General features: G+C 37.1%; 1 protein-coding gene across 2 annotated transcripts in view; it reads right to left on the bottom strand.

Moving 5' to 3' along the window:
- The window catches only part of TSPAN6 (tetraspanin 6), an 88,324-nt gene that overhangs the window by 22,935 nt on the left and 46,797 nt on the right, over positions 1 to 18,592 (bottom strand). For both annotated transcript variants that reach the window (XM_074277597.1, XM_074277599.1), the window contains exon 2: positions 17,714 to 17,848. The gene's annotated coding sequence lies outside the window, so the exon portion shown is untranslated. The remainder of the gene's footprint in view (positions 1 to 17,713; positions 17,849 to 18,592) is intronic.

Genomic DNA, 18,592 nt, shown 5'->3' with positions numbered 1-18,592 from the left:
TTTTTAGAGGACTAATATGACATATCCATATAGCAGCTGTGTTGGAGAAAGGATGGACAGCAGAGAGACCAATTAGACAATTGGGGGGTGCAAAGGCCTGAATTAGGATGGTGGGAAGAAGACAGGTATAGAATTCATAAGACTCAGCCACTGACTCTAAAGTCAGTAAGGGACAGAGAAGAATGACAGATGACTCGGAAGGACCAAAGATGGTGGTACCCTTAACAGAAAGAAGGGAGCTTGGAGGAGGGCAGGTGTGTGGGGAGTGAAGGGCAATCCATTCTGTTTTAGGCCCATTTAGTGTTTGCTGGTAAGCATTTAACAACAGGTCTCCCTCTCCAAAAAGAAAAGGTTCCCAGGACACAGTTTTTCAGTTGAATCTATGTTCTTAACATTCTTTCCATCACTTTCATAAGTCTTTTGACAATAAGTGAAACAATAAATCATGGCTCGATTTGTGACATTTCCAATATAGGAGCCACAAATGCTCTTTCTGAAATCACACCACTGGGCATGCTGCAGCCAAAGTGTCTCTAGGGCCTGGGGGGGGGGGAGATGTCCAGCAGAGAGCTGGCCATATGGGGCTGGAGGCCTAGAAGGAAGAAATAGCCTGCCTGTGGAAATCACAATTGGAACATGCTCTCTCTGGCCCCGAAGATCTTTTGAAACAAGCTCCAGGCTTATCTTTCTGCCACAGCTGACCTGTTTTAGGTCTCCTCCCCATTCCTTTTCTCCCATATTAGAGAGATCATATCCCCGTGAGCCCCATCTTTCTGGCCTGTCCTGGCCAGAAAATCACAGAGGCCCTTATCTATCACTCTGAAATTCTCCTCTAAAACCTTTATAACAATTTAAACCACAGCTTTTTGGCACAAGAACATAATTACCACCTTTTAAAAGAGTGTTTAATTCTGTATAGATAATGCAACTGAAAACAAAAGGAAAAAATTATAACCTCCTCCTCTCTCTCCACATATGCACATAGGTTGCTGACTTGGGATTTCACCAGCATGGAGGCTTTCTCCACCCATGCAGAACCTCTTGGAACCCTGAGAAATGCTGTGACTTGCATAGTGTCACTCAGCCAGTAAGTCAAAGGTGGGTCTTCCCAACTCCCAAGGCAACACTCCATGGGTAGGCCCTGTGCTGCCTCTCATGTATGCTTGAAGGCCTGAGGCTAGTGGGAGCCCCTTGCCCAGAAGCAGGCCATTTCAATCCTAGATGGGCTTAAATTTTAACTATTTTCAAGCCTAAATCTGCCTGCCTCTGACTTCCACCCCCTGCTCTTAATCCTGCTCTTGGCGCCAAACCAATAAAAAACTAAGAAAAACTGGGCAAGTAGTGACAATTGCCTCAGAAAAAAAAAATGAAGGAAAAGGGAAAGGGGGAGGAGGAAGAAGAGAGAAAGAAGATGCTATCCAGAAGTGCTTTCTTATAGAAGAACAGATGGGCCGATTCATGGTTTTGTCATGGACAAGACTTAAAGCGACAAAAAATATTAATGCAGATTCATCCAAAAAGCAGGTCATAAACATTTGCTCTTTCAGCAAAATGGAGCCTCTTCCCATCCAGGTTCTAAGAGGTCACATGACAAAACGCAGGCCCTTTCCCTTCATCAGATATGGGGAAAGCTGTAGGCCTCAAATATATTCATTGATCTCTGTGCCTTGGTAAATGTAGGTTTGACTTAAAAATTTTTTCATTCAGTGCTTAAACACCAACACACCTCATTTCCACATACACAACAGAAGAGAAAAAGGATTCTATATGAAGCCACGAGTCTCCATTTCATGCCACTTGTTTTTTAAACATATAATAAAGTCTACACATGGTGTTTAAATTGCCCTGCTTAGTTATGCTGCCTTAGGATCTGTTCTCTCCCGAACATGTTGTTAAATGATGCAATGGCCCTGTGTTGTTGTTATTGTTTTTAAATAATCAGTACAAGGTATATTTTCTTTTGCAACATGACTTTTATAGAAATGTGTTGCATAACTTCACAAGTTCCTTCTCAATGGGAGGGGGGGGGAGAGGAAGGGGGGGAGGAAGGGAGAGAATCTGGAACTCAAAGTTTTCTTTGTTTTTTTTTTAAACATGGTAAAAATATATGTAAATCCAAGATAGGCATATGTATTTATACAATTATCTTGCTGCACAAGAAGAATCAGATCACAAAGGAAAAAAATGAGAAAGAAAATAAAATTCAAGCAAACAACAACAGAAGTCCTCTCTCTGAGTGCAGACGGCTTTCTTCATCACAAGATCATGGAAACCGGCCTGAATCGTTTCATTGTTGAAAAGAGCCATGTCCATCAGAATTGATCAAAAAGTATAATCTTGATGTCGCCATTTTCAATGATCTCCTGGTTCTTCTCATTTCACTCAGCATCAGTCCATGTAAGTCTCTCCAGGCCTCTCTGAAATCATCCTGCTGATCATTTCTTACAGAGCAATAACATTCATATAGCATAACTTATTTAGCCATTATCCAACTGATGGGGATCCATTCAGTTTCCAGTCTCTTGCCACTACACAAAGGGCTGCCACAAACATTTTTGCCCATGTGGGTCCCTTTCCCTCCTTTAACATTTCTTTGGGATATAAGCCCAGTACAAACACTGCTAAATCAAAGGGTATGCACAGTTTGATAACCTTTTGAGCACAGAGGAACTCAAAGTTTTAAAAACAAATGTTTGAGGGCACCTAGGTGGCCCAGTAGATAGAGCACCAGCCCGGAAGTTCAAATCTGATCTCAAACATTTAAGACTTCCTAACTGTGTGACCCTGGGGAAGTCACTTAATAACCCCAATTGCCTCAGGGGGTGGGGTGGGGGGAACAAATGTTTAAAAAATTGTTTTACATGTAACTGGGAAAACAAAATATTTTTCAAAAAGAAAAAAAAAGAAAATTTCTTTAAAAATGCAATTGACTAAATTGGAAAAAACCTACTGAAGAAAACAATTCCTTAAAAAGTAGAAATGACCAAATAGAAAAGGAAATACAAAAACTAATTAAAGAAAATAATTCATTAAAATTACGATTGACATGGTATATGAATGTTATGGAATATTATTGTTCTATAAACAATGACCAGCAGGATGAATACTGAGAGACTTGGAGAGTCATACATGAACTTGTGCTAAGTGAAATGAGCAGAAGCACGAGATCAACAACAATACTATATGAGGATCATTTCTGATGGCCGTGGCTCTCTTAAACAATGTGAGGATCCAAATCAGTTCCAATTGATCTGTAATGAACAGAATCAGCTACACCCAACAAAAGAACTCTGGGAAATGAGTATGGACCACAATATAACATTTTCACTCTTTCTGTTATTGTTTGCTTGCATTATTTTTCTTCTCAGGTTATTTTTATCTTCTTTCTAAATCTGATCATTCTTGTACAACAAGATAACTGTATAAATAGGTACATATATATTACATTTAACATATTTAACATGTATGGAATCACCTGCCATCTAGGGAAGGTGTGGAGGGAAGGAGGGGAAAAGTTGAAACAGAAGTTTTTGCAAGGGTCAATGTCGAAAAATTACCCATGTACATGTTTTGTATATAAAAAGCTATAATAAAAAATTAAATGGCAAAAAAAATTAAAATTGAGTTAAGTGGAAGAGAATGACTTTATGAGACATCAAGAATCAGTCAAACAAGATCAAAAGAATCAAAAAGAAAATGTAAAATACCTCACTTAAAAAAACAAATAAAACCAAAAAGAACTGCACATATTTAGGGCATACTGGATTGCTTGATGTCTGGGGGAGGTGAGGGAAGAGGAGGGAAGGAGAAATTTTTGCCACACAGGGTTTTGCAGGGATGAATCTTGAATTGTATTTTGAAAAATAAAAAGCTATGATTTTTTTTTTAAAAAACTGATCTGGAAAGTATATCCAGGAGACAGAATTATTGGACTGCTTGAAAGCCATGATCAAAAAAATACTCTGGACAACATTTTTCAAGAAATTATCTGGGACAATTGCCCCAATATCCCAGAACCAGAGAGTAAGATAGTAATTGAAAAAATCCACTGATCCCTTTCCAAGAGAGATTACAAAATGGAAATTCTAAGGAATATTGTAGTCAAATTCTGGATCAGGTCAAGGAGAAAATGTTGCAAAAGCAGCCAGAAAGAAGCACTCCAAATATCAAGGAGCCACAGTCAGGATTACACAGGACTTAGCAGCTGCTACATTGAAGGATCATAGGGCTTAGAGTATGGTATTCTGGTAGGCAAAGGAGCTTGGATTACAACCAAGAATCAACTACCCAATAAAACTGAATATAATCTTATAGGGGAAAAGGTGGATATTCAATGAAATAAGGGACTTTCAAACTTTCTTTTTGAAAAGACCATAGCTGAACAGAATTTTCAAATATAAGACACAAAAGAATCATAAAAAAGGAAACAGGAAAGAAAAAAAGAAAACATGTTACTCAATAAGGTTAAACTCTTTACATCCCTATATGGAAATATGATACTTGTAACTCTTAAGAAATGAATTTCTATTAGGGAAGTTTGGTAGGAGTATATATAGAGAGAGTATGGGTATAATTTGACTTTGATATAATGATTTTTAAAAATAAGAGGAAAGGGGGGAGAGGGAAGGGGGGAAGGGGATGACATAGAACAGGATAATAGGCAAAGGCCTATTAGAGAGGGAAAGAAGGGAGTAGTGATTGTTGTTTGAACTTTAATCTCATTAAATTTGGTTCAAAAAAAAGAATAGCAAACACACTCAATTGGGTATGGAAATTTATCTTATCCTACAGAGACGTAGGAGGGGAAAGGGGAAAGAAAGTGTGCTGATAGAAGGGATATACACCTGAGAGAAGTTGTAGTCAGAAGCAAAACACTGTTGAGGAGGGACAGGGTAAAAGGAGAGAGAAAAGTATAAATGGGGGTGGGTGGGGGGGATAGGATGAAGAGAAATAGTAATCATAACTGTGGGTGTGAATGGGACGAAATCTTCCATAAAGCAGAAGCAGATAGAGGAGTAGATTGAAAACCAGAATTCTACAATATGTTGTTTACAAGAAAACATTTGAAGCAGAAAGATACACGCAGAGTACTGGTAAAAGTAAAAAAACTAAAGCAGGGGTAATAAACCTGACCTCAGAAAAAAAAACAAAAGTAAAAACAGATGTAACTAAAAGATATAAGAAATGAAAGTAGTTTTGCTAAAAGGCACCACAGACAATGAAGTAATTTCCATTCATTTTGCAAAGATCTTTCCAGATATCAATAATAATAGCTAGAATTCGAAGCCTTGATTATGTTCCAGTAAATCTTTCAAGCATTCTACAGAAATTAATAATAATAGCTATCAAGTTATACCACTTACCACGTGCAGTACCCATGTGAAACACTCTCTCTATAATAGTAACATCTGGGAGCAGCTAGGGGGCGCAGTGGATAGAGCACCAGCCCTGAATTCAGGAGGACCTGAGTTCAAATCTGATCTCAGACACTTAACACTTCCTAGCGGTGTGACCCTGGGCAAATCACTTAACTCCAGCCTCAAAAAAAAAAAAAAAAAAAAAAAAAAATAGTAACATCTGGTATTTACATACCGCCAAATATGTGCCTGCTACTCTTCCAAGCACTTTCCATAGGTAAATAAGAGCAGATATTTACATACTGCCTACTGTGTGAAAGTCCCAATACTATGGGCTGTATATTTATTAATAATAATAACTAGCATTAGGGTATCTACTCTTTACCAGTAGAGTATCTTATCCCCAGCAAGGAGATAATAAAGTATTTGGATGTTAACCCCTGGCTACTCTTCTGGCCATCACTGAAGTGAAAGGAAGGCGGCCCCAAAGAACCCCAGGAAACCAACAAAGAACATGACGGTAACTCCAATCTCACATTGACATACTGCCTATTGTGTGAAAGTCACAGTACTAAGGCCTGTACATGGACTCATCATAATAACTAGCCTTCATGGTACCTACTAGGTACCAGTCACCATCATATTCAATGGAGAGAAATTCAGAAAAAGTGTCAGCATTGATACCACCTGCTGGGAGCCAGGTACTGTGCAAAACACTTTCCATTTATTGACCACCTACTACGTGCCAGTCATTGTCCTACTCAGTGTACATTTAGTCACAGTTTCCAATTAGACCACATCCTATGTGCCATTCATTTTACATCTTTGCTGATATTAATGATAATAGCTAGCCTATAGCCCCTACGACTTTCCAGTTACTCTTGCAAGTACTGTCCAGAAATGACTACTCACCCCTAGCACATGATACCACCTACTGTGTGCCAGTCACCGTGTGAAACACTCTCTCTCCATTCCAATGGCTAGTCTTCACATACTGCCCAATGTGAGCTTGTCACTATGTTAAGCACTCTGCATAGCTAAAGAACAGCTATCCTTTCCATACTGCTGTTGGGATACTGGAGCTTCCTGCCAGTGGCTGCTGGAGGCCTAACTCGGGCCTGGAGAATGGATCTCTTCCTTTCAGAGGATGATGATGATGATGATGATGCAAGGAGACTGAGAGGCAGTTGCGATCTCTCTGGCCTCTCCACAGAACCGCAGTTGACCCCTGACCTCTGACTGTCTGACCACTCTGCCCTGGGGCAGTTGCCGTTCTGGGTTGTGTCCATAAGACAGCAGTTGCGGACCCGCTGACTACTGTCCCCCCCCACCCCGGGGCAATTGCCTTTCTCTGCCCTGTCCACAAGGCGGCAGGTGCTGACCGTCTGACCACTACCCCCCAGGGCAGCTGTTCTTCTCTCACCTCTTCACAGAGCATCATTTGTGTTCCCTTACCTCACCACCGAGAGGCCTTTATCTTTTCTGACCTCTCTCCTCTTCTCTCAGCCTCCTTTTTATTTCATTTCCAGTCCATAAGCAACACTGTATCAGAAGAGGCCGCCCCACAACTCCCTCAAGTGTCACAATGCCCAGCTGCCCAGGCTCTGGCCAAACTCACCTGCCCTTTCACCCGGCTGTGCTCCATCACATTTTTAGCCTTTTTTTCCAATCACTCTTCAGCTCATTATACACAACTTACTCCTCCTACCTACTATGTGCCAGTAAGCATGGGCAATACTATCCATGTATTCCAATATCTAGTGCCACCTTTGTGCCTGTCACTGTCATCGAGACTTTCCATAGATAAATAAGATGTTGACATCCTGCCTACTTCAATGTGCTCCAGGCTCGATATTGATTACTAATAATACTCCCATGTAGGGTTCCTACTATTTACGGTCAGTGTAGAAGGGAATTTAGAGAAATTCATAGAAACAGTTTGCCTTTACACCACCTGCTGTGAGCCCTTCACCTTTTGAGACCTTTGAAATGTGGTGATCGGTCCTTACGACACCTACTGTGTGCCAACAATTGTCCTTGGAAATGGCCTTTTATTAATACCATTAGGTTTACATTGATAGCAACTACTAAGTAGCAATCATTTTGCAAAGAGCATTCCATATATTAATACAAATATCTAGCATTTGTAGCCATTATTTCCAGTGATTGTGCCAAGTATGACACAGAAAAGAATAACCAGAACTAGAATTTGATACCACCTAGTATATGAAAGACACCACATGAAACATTCTGTCTATATTCATCATAACTAGTATCTATACCCTGCCAAATATGAGCCTTTCACTGTTCCAAGGAATTTCCATCTAGAAAGGCTTACACTTTACTACTGGCTACTGTGTGACAGTCATTGTGCTAACAGCTGTATATCTATTAATAATAATAATAACTAGCATACTATGGATCAGTCAGTGTAGAAGGGAATTCACAGGACATCATAAAACATGCTGTGTGCCAGTCACTGTGCAAAGCTCTTTACATTTCTTCATCATAACTGGGATCTATGGCACCTACTATGGGCCAGTAATTGTCCTACTCGATGTACATTTATTAAGAGTAACAGATTGCAATGATCACACCTAGTATGTGCCACTCATTTGGGAAAAAAAAAAACAACAAAAAAAAACAACTTTCCAGATATTAATAGTAAGAGTAAACATTAATAAACCCTATTATGTTCCAGTCACTGATCCAAGCATTATACACAATTGAAATTTCATTGCAACCATTTTATAGAACTACTATGTGCCACTCACTGTGTGAAACACTCTCTCTATTAGGAATTGCTAGTAATTCAGTACTGCCAAGGAAGTGCCTGTCACAATTCTAAGCACTTTCCATAGGTAAATAAGGGCTGACATTTACATACCCCCTACTGTGTGAAAGTCACTGTACTAAGGGCTGTATATTTCTTCATAGTAACTAGCATTTAAGGTGCCTACTATGTACTAGTCATTGTAGAAGGGAATTTACAGAAATTCATTTTAAAAAGTAGCATTTATACCACCTGCTATGAACCAGTCACTGCAAAACACTTTACATTCGTAGATTATAACTGGGATTTATGGCACCTACTATGTCCCAGTAATTGTCCCACTCAATATACATTTATTAATAGTAAGACTTTGCATTTCTAACACCTACTATGTGCCATTCATTTTGCAAAAGGGTTTCCAGATATGAATAATAATACCTATCACTTAAAGCCCCTATTATGTTCCAATCACTGTTCCAAGCATTATACACCATTTAAAACTCCTAGATACCATTTTATATCACCTACTATGTGCCACTCACCATGTAAAACAGTTTCTATATTAGTCATTGCTAGTATTGATACATTGCCATGTAAGTGCCTGTCACAATTCTAAGCACATTCCATAGGTAAATAAGAGCTGACATTTTCATATTGCCTACTGTGTGAAAGTTGCAATACTCGGGCTGTATATTGATTGATAATAATAAGCAGCATTTATGGTACTTATTATGTGCCAGTCAGTATAGGAGAGAATTTACAGACAATCATAAAATGTGTTAGCATTTATACCACCTGCTCTGAGCCAGTCACTGTGCAAAGCACTTTACATTTATTGATCATAACTGCAATTTATGGCACCTACTATGTGCCAGTAATTGTCCTACTCAATGGACATTTATTAATAGTAAGAGTTTCCAATTATACCACATACCACGTGCCATTCATTTTACAAAATCTTTCCGGATATTAATAATAAGAGCTAGCATTTATAATCTCTATTATGTTCCAGTCACTGATCCAAACATTATACACAATTTAGTACTCATAGATACCATTTTGTAGCACTACTATGTGCCACTCACCATGTGAAAAACACTATATTAGTAAAAGCTAGTGTTTACATGTTGCTAAATATGTGCCTGTCACAGTTCTAAGCTATTTCCATAGGCAAATAAGAGCCGACATTTGCAAACTGTCTACTATGTGAAAGTCACAGTACTAAGGGCTACATATTTATTAATAATAATAAGTAGCATTTATTGTAGCTAATTTGTGCCAGTAATTATCCTATTCAATGTACATTTTCAATAGTAACAGGTTCAAATTATACCACATCCTATGTGCCATTCATTTTACAACATCTTTCCAGATATTAATAATAATAGCTAGCATATAGCCCCCAGTTACTCTTCCAAACATTATTTAGAAATTACTACTCATATCTAGCATTTTATCCCACCTAATGTGTACTAGTGACCATGTGAAACACTCTCCACTTATTCCAATATCTAGTACGTACAGTCTGCCAAATAGGTGCCTATCATGGTTCTAAAGACTTTCCATAGATAAATAATGGCTTAAATTTACATACTACCTACTGTGTGACAGCCATTTTACTCAGGGTTCTATATTTATTCAGAATAATAAATAGTGTTTATGATACCTACTATGTGCCAGTCATTGTTAAAAGGAATTCACAGAAATTCATAAAAAGAGTATGCATTTATAGCACCTGCTGTGTGCCAGTCACTGTGCAAGTCACTTTACCTTTATTGATCACGACTGGGATTTATCACACCTATTGTTTACCAGCAATTTTGCTAAGCAACATACTTTCATTAATAGTAATAGCGTGCATTTATAACACCTTGCCCCAGATGTAAAAAGTACTCATTATGATTCTGCTCTCAGTCCAACCATAATTAGCCTTTGGGAGTGACAGCTCCCAACTAGAAGCCTTTAACAAATGGGCAGCTAGGTGGCAGCCTGGATACACTGTTGGGCTTGGAGCCAGGATGGCCTGAGCTTAAGTGCTAGCCAAGTGGATTGACTTTGAAGTCTCAGTGTCCTCCTCTGTAAAATGACCATAAGAATAGCACCTACAGCTCCCTAATCGTTTTTTAGAATCCTCTGGAAAGTGCTTTGCAAAGCACTGGGTGAGTTAGGAGAGGAAGAGACATGGTCAGACCTGTTTTTAGAGGACTAATATGACATATTCATATAGCAGCTGTGTAGAGGCTGCATTGGAGAAGGGATGGAAAGCAGGGAGACCAATTAGGCAATTGGGGGGGTGCAAAGGCCTGAATTAGGGTGGTGGGAAGAAGACAGGTATAGAATTCATAAGACTCAGCCACTGACTCTAAAGTCAGTAAGGGACAGAGAAGAATGACAGATGACTCGGAAGGACCAAAGATGGCGGTACCCTTAACAGAAAGAAGGGAGCTTGGAGGAGGGCAGGTGTGTGGGGAGTGAAGGGCAATCCATTCTGTTTTAGGCCCATTTAGTGTTTGCTGGTAAGCATTTAACAACAGGTCTCCCTCTCCAAAAAGAAAAGGTTCCCAGGACACAGTTTTTCAGTTGAATCTATGTTCTTAACATTCTTTCCATCACTTTCATAAGTCTTTTGACAATAAGTGAAACAATAAATCATGGCTCGATTTGTGACATTTCCAATATAGGAGCCACAAATGCTCTTTCTGAAATCACACCACTGGGCATGCTGCAGCCAAAGTGTCTCTAGGGCCTTCATCTAGGACATTCATATATCATAACTTATTTAGCCATTCTCCAACTGATGGGCATCCATTCAGTTTCCAGTCTCTTGTCACTACACAAAGGGCTGCCACAAATATTTTTGCACATGTGGGTCCCTTTCCCTCCTTTAAGATTTCTTTGGGATATAAGCCCAATACAAACACTACTGGATGAAAGGGTATACACATTTTGATGACCTTTTTAGCACAGAGGAACTCAAAGTTTTAAAAACAAATGTTTGAGGGCACCTAGGTGGCCCAGTAGATAGAGCACCAGCCCTGAAGTTCAAATCTGGTCTCAAACATTTAACACTTCCTAGCTGTGTGACCCTGGGGAAGTCACTAAACCCCAATTGCCTCAGGGGGTGGGGTGGGGGGAACAAATGTTTTAAAAAATTGTTTTACATGTAACTGGAGAAAAAAAAATTTTTTAAAAAGGAAAAAAGAAAAGAAAACAATTTCTTTAAAAATGCAGTTGACTAAAATGGAAAAAAATCCTACTGAAAAAACAACTCCTTAAAAAGTAGAAATGACTAAATAGAAAAGGAAATACAAAAACTAATTAAAGAAAATAATTCAGGGGCAGGGATGTGGCACAGTGGATAGAGCACCTTGAATTCAGGAGGACCCGAGTTCAAATCTGATCTCTTAATACTTAACACTTACTAGCTGTGTGACCCTGGGGAACACTGAGAGGCTTGGAGAGACTTACATGAACTGGTGCTAAGTGAAATAAGCAGAACCAGGAGATCATTATACACTTCAACAATACTATATGATGATCAATTCTGATGGACATGGATATCTTCAACAAATCAGTTCCACCAGAGCAGTAATGAACTGAACCAGCTACACCCAACAAAAGAACTCTGGGAAATTAGTATGGACAGCAATATAACATTTTCACTCTTTCTGTTATTGTTTGCTTGCATTTTTTTTCTTCTCAGGTTATTTTTATCTTCTTTCTAAATATGAGCTTTCTTATGCAACAAGGTAACTGTATAAATATGTACATATATATATAATATTTAACATATACTTATATAATATATAACATATATATATTATATATATATATAATATAATATATAACATATAATATTAACATATTTAACATGTATGGGACCACCTGCCATCTAGGGGAGGGGGTGGAGGGAAGGAGGGGAAAACTTGAAACAGAAGTTTTTGCAAAGGTCAATGTTGAAAAATTACCCATATATGTGTTTTATATATAAAAAACTATAATACAAAATTAAATGGCAAAAAAAAAATTAGAATTGAATAAGTGGAAGCAAATGGCTTTATGAGACATCAAGAATCAGTCAAATGAAATCAAAAGAATCAAAAAGAAAATTTAAAATACCTCACCAAAAAAACCAAATAAAACAAAAAGAATTGCACAGATTTAGCCTATATGGGATTGCTTGCTGTCGGGGGGAGATGAGGGGAGAGGAGAGAAGGAGAAATTTTTGCAACACAGGGTTTTGCAGGGATGAATCTTAAAAACTATGTCTGCGTGTATTTTGAAAAATAAAAAGCTATTTTTTTTTTAAACTGACTTGGAAAGTATATCCGGGAGAGAGAATGTAAGAATTATTGGACTACCTGAAAGCCATGATCAAAAAAATATCTGGACAACATTTTTCAAGAAATTATTTGGGACAATTGCCCCAACATCCCAGAACCAGAGGGTAAGATAGTAATTGAAAAAATCCACTGATCCCTTCCAAGAGAGATTACAAAATGGAAATTCTAAGGAATATTGTAGTCAAATTCTGGATCAGGTCAAGGAGAAAATGTTGCAAGCAGCCAGAAACACTTCATATATCAAGAAGCTACAGTAAGGATTACATAGGATTTAGCAGCTGCTACATTAAAGGATCATAGGGCTTAGAATATGGTATTCTGATAGGCAAAGGAGCTTGGATTACAAACAAGAATCCAACTACCCAATAAAACTGAGTATAATCTTCAATGAAATAAGGGACTTTCAAACTTTCTTTTTGAAAAAACCATAGCTGAACAGAAAAGTCCATTTTCAAATATGACACAAAAGAATCATAAAAAAGGAAATAGGAAAGAAAAAAAGAAAACATGTTACTCAATAAGGTTAAACTCTTTACATCCCTACATGGAAATATGATACTTGTAACTCTTAAGAATTGAATTTCTATTAGGGAAGTTTGGTAGGAGTATATATAGACAGTCTGGGGATAAGTTAACTTTGCTATAATGATTTTTAAAAATAAGAGGTGAAGAAAAGGATTGTACTTGGAGAAGAGGAAAGGAGGGGAACCACAGAGCATGACAATTTATATCACCTGAAGAGGAGCAAAAGTCCTATTATAAGAGAGGGAAAGAAGGGAGGAGTGATTGTTGTTTGAACTTTAATCTCATTAGATTTGGTTCAAAAAGAGAATAGCAAACACATTCAATTGGGTATAGAAATTTATCTTATCCTACAGAGACGTAGGAGGGGAAAGGGGAAAGAAAGTGTGCTGATAGAAGGGATATACACCCGAGAGAAGTTGTAGTCAGAAGCAAAACACTGTTGAGGAGGGACAGGGTAAAAGGAGAGAGAAAAGTATAAATGGGGGTGGGGGGGATAGGATGAAGGGAAATAGTAATCATAACTGTGGGTGTGAATGGGATGAAATCTTCCATAAAGCAGAAACAGATAGCAGAGTAGATTAAAAACCAGAATTCTACAATATATTGTTTACAAGAAAACATATTTGAAGCAGAAAGATACACGCAGAGTACTGGTAAAAGTAAAAAAACAAAAGCAGGGATAGTACACCTGATTTCATAAAAAAACAAAATAAAAACAGATCTAACTAAAGATATAAGGAATGAAACTACATCTTGCTAAAAGGTACCATTGACAATGAATAGCAATACTAAACATATATGCACCAAAGTTGCACAGTATTAAAATTCTTAGAGAAGATGTTAAATGAATTATGGGAAGAAAAACACATCAAAATTATACTAGTGTGGGACCTCAACCTTCCCCTCTAAGAAATAGATAATTCTAAACACAAAATAAACAAGAAAGAAGTTAAGGAAGTGAATAGAATTTTAGAAAAGTTAGATATGACAGACCTCTGGAAAAAACTGAATGAGGATAGAAAGGAATATACCTTTTTTTTTTCTCAGCAGTACATGCACCGATACAAAAATTGACCATTCATTAAAGCATAAAAACTTCACCTCACAATCAAATGCAGAGAGGCAGAAATATGAAATGCATCCTTTTCCGATCACAACTCAATAAAAATTACATATATATGAAGGATATGTATAAAAGACAGATTAAAAATTAATTGGAAACAAAATAATCTAATCCTAAAGAATGAGTGGGTCAAACAACAAATCACAGAACAAATAAATAATTTTATCAAAGAGAATGACAATAATGAGACACTATACCAAAATTCATGGGACGCAGCCAAAGAAGTACTTATGGAAACATTTTATAAGTCTAAATTGCTTACATGAATAAAATAGAGAAAGAACATATCAATGACTTAGACATGTAACTAAAAAAAGCTAGAAAAAGAACAAATTAAAAATCCCCAATTAAATGCCAAATTAGAAATTCTAAAACTCAAAGGAGAAATTAATAAAATTAAAAGTAGGAAAATTATTGAACTAATAAATAAAACTAAAAGCTTGTTTTATGAAAAAAAAATAGGTAAACCTTTGTTTACTTTGATTTTTAAAAGAAAGAAGAAAACTACCAGAATGAAAAAATGAAGAGTGAATTCGCCACCACTAAAGAGTAAATTCAAGCACTATTTAGGACCTATTTTGCCCAACTTTATGCCAATAAATATGACAATCTAAGTGAAATAAGGGAATAGTTACAAAAATATAAATTGCCCAGATTAACAGAAGACGAAATAAGATAATTAAATACCCCTATTTTAGAAAGAGTAATTGAACAAGCCATCAGTGAACTCCCTAAGAAAAATTCTCCAGGGCCAGATGGATTTACAGGTGAATTCTACCAAACCTTTATTTTTTTATTTTTTAAAAAATAATAACAGTTTTTATTTATCAGATATTTGCATGGGTAATTTTACAACGTTGACAATTGCCAAAACTTTTTTTTTTCAATTTTCCCCCTCCTTCCCCCTGCTCCCCGGGGATGGCAGGTCAACCAATACATGTTAAATATGTTAGAGTATAAACTAAATACAACATATGTATACATGTCCAAACAGTTGCTTTGCTGTACAAAAAGAATCAGACTTTGAAATAGTGTACAATTAGCCTGTGAAGGAAATCCAAAATGCAGGCGGACAAAATTCTCTAATTTTGGAGATTGGAAATTCTATTCTACCAAACCTTTAAAGAACAATTAATTCCAGTACTATATAAACTATTTGGGAAAATAGCCAAAGAAAAAGTCCTACCAGATTCTTTTTACAACTTAGAGATAGTACTGATACTTAAACTAGGAAAAGCCACAACAGAGAAAGAAAATTATAGATCAGTTTCCCTAATGAATATTGATGCAAAAATTTTAAATGAAATATTAGCAAGGCGATTACAGCAATTTATCACGAAGATAATACACTATGACCAGCTGGAATTTTTATCCCAGGAATGCAAGACTAGTTCAATATTGGGAAAACTATTGGCATAATTGACCAAATCAACAAAAACTAACATAAATCTAATGATTATCTCAATAGACGTAGAAAAAGCTTTAATATAAGAAAAGAAAAAGAAATTAAAAGAATTAGAATAGGCAATGAGGAAATGAAACTCTCACTCTTTGAAGATAATATAATGTTATACTTAGAGAATCCTAATCAACTAAAAAACTACTTAAAATAATTAACAACTTTAGCAAAGTTGTAGGATATAAAACAAATCCACATAAATAATCAGAATTTTATGTGTCCTTAACAAAATCCCAGCATCAAGAAACAGAAGGAGAAATTCCATTTAAAATAACTGTAGACCATGGGAAATATCTGGGAGTCAAAACAAACCCAGGAACTCTAGGAACACAATTACAAAACACTTTTCACACCAGTAAAGTCAGGTCTAAACAACTGGGAAAATATCAATTGCTTATGGGTAGACTGAGCTAATATAATAAACATGACACCTCTACCTTAATTAATTTACTTATTCAACTACCAGAAATGTATTTTATAAAACTAGAAAAAAAAAATAATAAAATTCATGTGGAAGAACAAAAGATCAAAAATATCAAGGGAGCTAATGAAAAAATGCAAAAGAAGGTGGCCTAGCCATACCAGGTCTAAAACTATATTGTAAAGCAGCAATCCTCAGAACTATTTGGAACTGGCTAAAAAATCAAATGGTGGATGAGGAATAGATTAGGTAGACAAGGCACGGTGCTAAATGACTATAGAAATCTATTGTTTGATATACCTAAAGACTCTTTGATCCAGCAGTGTCACTACTAGTTCTGTATCCCAAAGAGATCACAAAAAATGAAAAGTATCCACATGTACAAAAATATGTACAGCAGCTCTTTTTGTGGTGGCAAAGAATTGGAAATTAAGGAGATGCCCATCAATTGGGAAATGGCTGAACAATCTGTGGGATGTGAATGTAATGAAATCCTTGTGCTATAAGAAATGGTGAGCAGGTGGATTTGAAAAAAAAAAAAGTCTGGACTTATACACGAATTGATACTGAGTGAGATGAACAGAAGCCGGAGAACACTGTACACAGTAACAGCAATGCTGTGCAATGATCAACTATGAGACACCTAGCTCTTCTCAGAAATATGATGATCCAAGACAATTCTAAAAGACTCACGATAGAAAATGCCATCCACATCCAGAGAAAGAACTATGGAGCCTAAATGCAGATTGAAACATACCATTTTCACTTTTTTATTTGTTGTCATCATCATTTTTTCTTTCTTATAGTTTTCCCTTTTGTTCTGACTCTTCTTTCTCAACATGACTAATGTGGAAATATGTTTTATATGATTGCACATGTATGACCTATATCAGATTGTTTGCTCTCTTGGGAAAGGGGGAAGGGAAGGATAAAAACTCTTGGGGAAAGGGGAAAGGAAGGAGGGAAGGAGAAAATTTTGGAACTCAACATTTTACAAAAGTGAATGCTGCCTGGAGTCAGGATGACCTGAGTTCAAATCAGGCCTCAGACACTTGACACTTACTAGCTGTGGGACCCTGGGCAAGTCACTCAACCCTGATTTCCTTGCCAGAAAAAAAAAATGAACATTTATAACTTTATAACAACCCTGATTTCCTTGCCAGAAAAAAGAGAATGTTGAAAACTATGTCTACCTGTAATTGAAAAATAAAATAAAATACTATTAAGTGAGAAGGAGTCTTTGATTGATTGATTCCACAGTGGTCTTTGGACCTCATTCACACCCAGTCTTTACTTTTGTCAGGACGACCGAATCAAGAAGTCTGGAGTCTATAATTATTAAAATAGGGGTATGAGATACCTCCTTTATTTAATCATTTATTTAATCATTAGATATATTCCATTCCCTTCTTAGAAGTAAAGACTCTTAGATTAGATATTTCTTAATTGTGTGACCCCGGGCAAGCCATTTATTCCTATTTGCCTTAGTTTCCTTATTTGTAAAATGAGCTGGAGAGAAAAAAAGCAAAGCACTCCAATATCTTTGCCAAGAAAACTCCAAATGGACTCTCAAAGAGTCAGACTGAAATGACTGAACAATGTAGTACAAACACCTCAAAACCCCCTTTGGCTGCTGAGGTCCCAATCTCTCAAAGACTTCTGCTCTCTTTTAAAAAGTGAAATTGGTGGGGGGAGTTGAAAAACTATTTTACCTCAGTAGATGCTGAGTCCCCTCTCACTGGAGGTCTTCAAGCAGAGGCTGAATGGTCTTTGGGGACCCAAGCCCCCTTCTACTTCTTGTTTACCTGAGGGAACACTTTCTCTGCCTGAGATTCTTGTCCTTGGTCCTGAGAGGAATACAAAGAATAACGACTTTAGATCCTAGAGTTTGAGAAGAGGGGGGGGGGTCTTAACTTAGGGTCTATAAACTTGTTTTGAAAAAAGATATTTTGGCAAATTATTTCCTTTTTGATCTTTCATATTTTATTTTATGCATTAAAATATTCTGCATTATTAAAAATGTAAGAAAGGGTCCATAATTATCCCCAGACTTCCAGAGGAGGGAGGCAGCAAATGCATGCATGACCAAAAAAAAAAAAAAAAAAAAAAAAAAAGGTCAGGAACCCCTGCATTCAAAGCTCAATATGTTCCCTGGATTCTCAGAATTGGAACATAAAGCACCGTTCAGAAAATAATAACAGCCTTCGGCAATGCTTCCTGGGAAGGAGCATTAAAAGGGCTGCTTCCTGACCATTAATTTGAGCCAATTACCCTAGCCATGTATAGGCTTATGTACCTATGTCATAAAGGTAATTGGGACTTGCTTAAAAGGGAGGCAGTGGCTTTTAGAAACCAGCAAAGCAATGAAAAGGTTGTCATGACAGTGATTTGGTAAGAAGACAAACAGAAAACAGACACGGATGGTTCCAGGATAAAAGCTTTTGTAAAAGCTGGCTTGCAGGAGATGGCAAAAAAGGACAGAGCGTAGCAAACAACTAACCAGCGTAAATGGCCTAATTACAGCTGCATTTATTTCTACGCCTTAAAAAGAAAACAACTCTATAGAACATCACTGTGTGCTCTCGGTCTGT

This window comes from Sminthopsis crassicaudata, chromosome X (genome assembly GCF_048593235.1).
Source record: "Sminthopsis crassicaudata isolate SCR6 chromosome X, ASM4859323v1, whole genome shotgun sequence".
Lineage (NCBI taxonomy): Eukaryota > Metazoa > Chordata > Mammalia > Dasyuromorphia > Dasyuridae > Sminthopsis > Sminthopsis crassicaudata.
Note: the sequence above shows the minus strand (reverse complement) of the source record. Positions and strands in the feature narration are given on the sequence as shown.